The 5925-nt window shown below is 42.2% G+C and overlaps 1 pseudogene; it reads right to left on the reverse strand.

The window, feature by feature from the left end:
* Positions 1-2993: 2993 nt before the first annotated feature.
* LOC120609749 (uncharacterized) lies at positions 2994-3111 on the reverse strand (annotated as a pseudogene).
* Positions 3112-5925: the final 2814 nt, after the last annotated feature.

A 5925-nucleotide genomic window follows, 5' to 3' on the forward strand; every position in this document is an offset into this window, starting at 1 on the left:
TTTTATGTTAAGAGAGAGCAAAACTTCAAATAGAATACAGTTTTTTAAAAAGAGAGAAGTACAATACTTTTAGGACAAGCAAGGTAGCAAAGCCATTCAAGGAGGCATTTGGCAGTGCTCTGAGAAATAAAAGCAGCAGATGCATGAGTTCTGCCAGAAGCAGCCTTTAAAGGAAGAGCGTATCAGAATAAGTTCACGTCTATGGTTAAAAGCACCGAGACAAGTGGAAATACGCCTGCGGAGGAGGTGTGTGATTTTGGCTATGTTCCTGAAGAAAGCTACCAATCCAGTGAGGTTCAGAAAACAGACCGTGTGCTGAAAACCCTCAGGATACAGGACGACACTGATAACAATCAGGGAAAGAAATTTGACAAGCACTTTTTAAAAATTATTCATATCTAAGGTACATGGTACCAATAATCCATTCAAAGTAGCTTTAAAAGCACTGGGGCTGTATATCCGATGACTGTTACCTACAAAATCACCAGTAAGAATTAAGACCTTTTCTACAGATTGCCATTCAGGGTGTGTTATGCAAATTCACACAGTGCAGGATAAGGTGGCACTCATCACCAAATAATCTCTATATTGCTAATTATACTCACCAAATTTTGATGAAGGATCTATAAATGGCTTAACAGATGCCTTCGTTCGCAGAGTTCAGGTAGATATCCTTTCCAAGAGCTCGTTTTGATTATGGTTCATTCGGACTGGGTTGATGCAGGTTGTGGGTAGAGGGTTTTCATGGTCCTTGGTGAGTTTACGTTTAGGACACTTAAGTAGACGAACCCTGTATTGTTAACGATAAACTGACCACATTATAAACAAGCTGGTTATAAGTGTTTGAATCAGAACACATCCCACTTGTACATGGCCATGCACTATGGGGTAGTGAACCAGCTCACCCAGCCAATTACATGCCATAATTACTCTCTGGTCAAGAACACAATATATTAGAATGAATTCATATATTGTAGCTAAATTATTTTCCTAACTTTTGTTCCGAAGTTACTTGGTATAATCCTCCCCCAAAAAGTTAGGAGAAAGGAGGACCAGGCACCTAGCAGACATTATTTTTTTCCATAAAGATTCCTTGAACTAGATTTTCAAGGAAGCACTTAAGAATAAAATTGATTTTGTGTGTATGTTTAAGGGTAGGGATCTTGGAGAGACATGTGTTTTACATCCTGACCCTACCTGAATACTTGCCTATAAGGAAATATCCATTACCAGCTTGTCATTGTTTTACCAATGTGGCAACCCGCCTGAGGCTATGTGATCAGCCAGACTGTATACTGGGTTAGCACACCACACTGTGATTGCCTTAATTGGTTCTACAACTGGCAGAATTATGTTTTGTACAGCAGGGGATTTTATTTCCACTGATGTTTCCAGCAAAAGAGCTAACAGACAATTGCTGGCTTGGCTCACCAGTGGATACCACAGGACGTACAAAAGCAAAACATGAAAACAAGAGGTCCTATGCCTTATAGCTCAGTGCCTTTTTAATATGCAGTTTCTTCTTTAAGTGTATAGAGCAGTTGCCTCTTTTTGCACAGGGAGTCACTTTCCCACGTGAGAGCCATTCGGTCTCTGTGGAAATCTCACCACAGCTTATCCTTTCTCCCAGGACATATCGCTGTCTTCATTCTTTAGAACACCAACAAGTGCAAGTAGCCTTTTAGTGCAATGATGCTTTTTCACCTCGGCGATAAGTTCTTTTAATGTCCATTTTTCTGAACAGCTGATTCATTAAATAGGTGAAATTATCAGGCCTCCTTTTCTCTAACCTTTACTGTTGAGCAAATTTTGCTCTGTTCTATATGAAATATCTATCATTTCCACCCTTGAAGAGCTAGTATTATATGACATAGATTATAAGTATATGCGTATATTAGTCCCATTTACAACATGCAGAGATGAATAGCATTTATAAAAGTTTTGGAGTTTAGCTTCTATAGAAAGAAAAGGCAGCAACTTGTCTATACTGTTGCTCTGAGGATTTTTTAAAATTATAAACAAATCACATGGCAGGGGAAAAAAAAGAAAAAGAAAAGAAAAGGTAGCAAGTTGTAGGGGAGAGAACCCCAGATGGTCAGCCGGGGACTGTTGGTTCCAGTCCTGGCTCCAGCACTAATGAGCTTAGGACGGTGACACATCATTTAATCTTTCTGGGGCCCCGTTCCCTCATCTATTAAATGGACTGGAGCGTCTCCAAGGTCCCTCTCAGTCTAACATGCAATCCGAAATCTTTCATTGTCAACCTCCCTATTTATAATTACTGCTGCGACCATGCATTTGCTGGTTCTTGTTTCTTCCTGAAGTGGATTTGTCATAGTCTCAGCTCCCACTAAGGCTGAACACCAAGGTAAACACCAAGATAACCAACCATTCAGCCTTTCCAAGTACAGAGAGCAGTAAGAGTTGGAGAGACGAACCTTTAAGCCATTCTAAGAAGATTTTACTTTTAATTATGTGAATTCTAATAAATATTCTGACTATAGAAATCATGTGGTGTGTTTCACATATTTGAACTTTGACAATTTGAACTGAAGTCATTATTTTATTGTTAGGAGAATCATGGTATTTTGCACAAGTAGATATAGGTTTTATCTTCCAGGGTGGATCAATAATTTTCCCTTGGCTAAGATTAAGCCATGATTTCTCATTTCTTAGAAAATCGGTCAGTTTTCTCAATCTCTGTTTTGAGATCGGTTTTAAGTTATTTTAGTTTTCGTAAGTAAATGTGTGTTGTCTATATTGTAATTCTTTTCCAGTGCCATGGATTGCCTTGAATTATAGAAGTATATTTGGTGTGGGAAAACATGCAATTTTTATTGATTAACAAAGTAAATAAACAGCAATCTCTGGTTTGCTCTTCTTTTTTTTTTTTTTTTTTTTTTTTTTTTTTTAGGCGAGGCAACCCTTGGTCGACCTCACAGATTACAAGCAAGGACCTTATCAGCTTACAATTCCTTATTTTTTATATTTTATGCCTACAGCACCTGGTCTTCCTAGGTGGTCTCCCATCCAAGTACTAACCGGGCCCAACCCTGCTTAGCTTCCAAGATCGACGGGATCAGGCTTGTTCAGGGTGGCATGGCCATAGGCCTGGTTTGCTCTTCTTGATCAACCCTAATTAGAAGAAGCCTTCATTCTGGACAGGATAAAATGAGATTAAGTGTGAATTCATTTCTTAGTATCTGTCATGAGGATTAACAGTTGTTACAAAGGATTAGCAGGTGACAGTAAGAAGTATAGATTTCATCTCATGTAGCAGAAAGACATGGACTTTGGATCAGGACCTTGTTGCTCCTTTCTGGCTCTGTCGCCTTAGGCCAGTTATTTAACCTCTCTCACTATCGAGTTCTTGTTTGTAAAATGGCGACACAGAGGCTGGTTCTTGTTTCTTCCTGAGTGAGAAGATGTCTTAGGTGATGTATTAGTTTGCTAGAGCTGCCATGACAAACTTTTATTTTCTCATGGTTATGGAGATCAAGGTATGGCCAGGGTGGGTTTCTTCTGAGGGCGCTCTCCTTGGCTTGTAGACGGCCACCTTCCCTCGGGGTCATTGTGATCATCTGCTTGTGCGCGCATGACTGGTATGTGTCTTTGTGTCCAGATTTTCTCTTATAAAGATACCTATCCTGTTGGATTAGGGTCCACCCTACAGACCTCGTGTTAACTTAATCACCTCTTTAAAGACCTCTTCTCCAAATATAGTCACATTTGGTAGATGAGGACTTCAACATATGAATTTGGGGGGAGCACAGTTCATAAAATGTGGGTTCCCGGGGTAACAGATTCTGAGATGCTATCTGTATACAGGAGATTTACTAAGGGTGCGGGCAGGGGTGGGGGTGGGTGGGCAGAGAAGGTCTCAGGAACTAAACCCCTAAAGTAAAGGAAGTGGGCAGTGGGGGAATTTGAACCACAATAGAGTCGTAACAGGCCTCCATTGATCCCGCAGAGAGCTCTGGAGCTAGAATGGCCTTTTAGAGTTGTCTCACATTGAGGCGAGGGGGCCAGTACTGACCAGATGCCCCCAGGAAAGGATCGCCTGCAGGGAAGGGCAAGAAGAATATCTTTGGTCCAGGATTCTCCCCACAGCCAAAAGTCATTCATTCACATGAGCATTCAGTTTGGCAGATGAGGGTAGCTGGCTGGTCCCCCCAGCTTCCATTGGAGAGAGAAACACTAATTTCACCAACGTATAGGATTTTGATGAGGACTGACTGAGACAAGCACATGTGTCAACATCTAGTCCCTGCAGTGCAGCAGGAGCTCTGTTGATTTTGATCCTCCTTCATGGCCTCAGTCTGAGCATGTCCACAAGCCCCTTCCTTCCTTAACAGCAGGGTCGTCAAGCAGTGGCAGATCCTGGCCTCCCACACCTTTACTTAACGTTTTCTCTGCTGAATGGAAAGGATCCTGGGAGAGCTGGTTTCTGGGTACTTTCCGGTGTTGATATTTAGCTTCCCTTCCCTCTGACCTTCCTCCTGTCACCCACATAGCTTGGATCGGTGGTGCATAAGCCATCCGAACTCTTGAGAAACAGAACTCTTCAGAGAACCTTGTGCTGCTTGAGTACAAAGCTCAGTAATTTTCAGGGTGGTGGTTTTTTTTTTTCCTTATTAGTTTTAATAACACCCTGCATTTAAAGTTTCCCATCTGCAGAGCCATGGAGAAGAGCGTGTGGAACATAATGTGCAGTGAGTGCAAGAGGAAAACAAAAGAGGCGTGGGTGGTTTCAGACAAAGAAGTCGCCTTGTATCTCTGACACGACGCTTTTGTGGTTGCTGATCAGTGCAAATGAAAAGTCCATTCGGGAGAGCCATGTGCCTCTCCAGACTGAAATAATACTTCATGGTGGTGAGTCCTTGGCTGGAGAAACAGGTTTAGAGAGAAACGCTAAATGGCAGCCCATTGTTATAGAAAATATAACCTCGCCATGAATGGATGAGGAGAAATAAAGAATTTTAAGTAAAGAAAGGCAATGTGTGGAAATGAAAGAAATACATAGCATCCTTTGGTCTGCAGCCTTTCCTAATGGAGATTAGCAGAAAATAAATGAGGGTTTGCCCAGTATATTTGTTCTCCCAAGGGTAGGATCTCATGTGGCCTGTCCTTCAGTACCACTTGGGCGTGGATCCTATTTCCAGGTAAACTCATACCCACCAGGTAAGGGAGGATAAAGTGGCAACATGTTTCAGGCCATTGAAAGGGAACAGTTCATTGTGACCTCAGATGAGCCTTCCGAGTGTTTCGTGGGGTGGCATAGAACAGTCACACCCTGCATAATGGACAAAGAGGAGAAAAGTCTGTTTAACGGTGAGTGAATCAGGAGTCAGAGGCAGATCCCAAGGGAGCATCCGGCCTATTGGGTTGCCGTTTCCCTTCAGACATTGTTCATTAATCCTTCATTTGATTAGTCTGCTCGGGCTGCCATAACACAATATACCACAGACTAGGAGGCTTAAAAAAGAGAAATTTATTTCTCCCAGTTCAAGAGGCTAGAAAGTCCAAGATCAAGATGCAGTGTATTCAGTTCCTAATTGAAGGCCCTCTTCTCAGCTTTGACAGGGCTGCCCTCTGGCTGCGTACTTACAAAAGTTAGGGAGGAAGTAAACTCTGGCATCTTTTCTTATAAGGACAGGAATCCCATCTCATCATGAGAGTCCCACCTCATGGCCTTATCTAAACCTGATTACCTCCAAAAGACCCTACTCTCATACTGTCACAAGGGAGGGTTGGAAGGGTGTGGGGGCTTCAACATATGAATATGAGGAGAGAGATGATTCAGTCCATAGCACCTTCTGTGCCACAAAGAGGAGAGAGTGGGGATACGGTCTCCACTATCAAAGGTCAGGATGAGAGCGAGATGACCTGGTTAGGGAGGTCAAAGAAAACTTCCCCAAAGAAATG

The sequence above is a fragment of the Pteropus medius genome, unplaced genomic scaffold (genome assembly GCF_902729225.1).
Source record: "Pteropus medius unplaced genomic scaffold, Ma_sr-lr_union100, whole genome shotgun sequence".
NCBI classification, from domain to species: Eukaryota; Metazoa; Chordata; class Mammalia; order Chiroptera; family Pteropodidae; genus Pteropus; species Pteropus medius.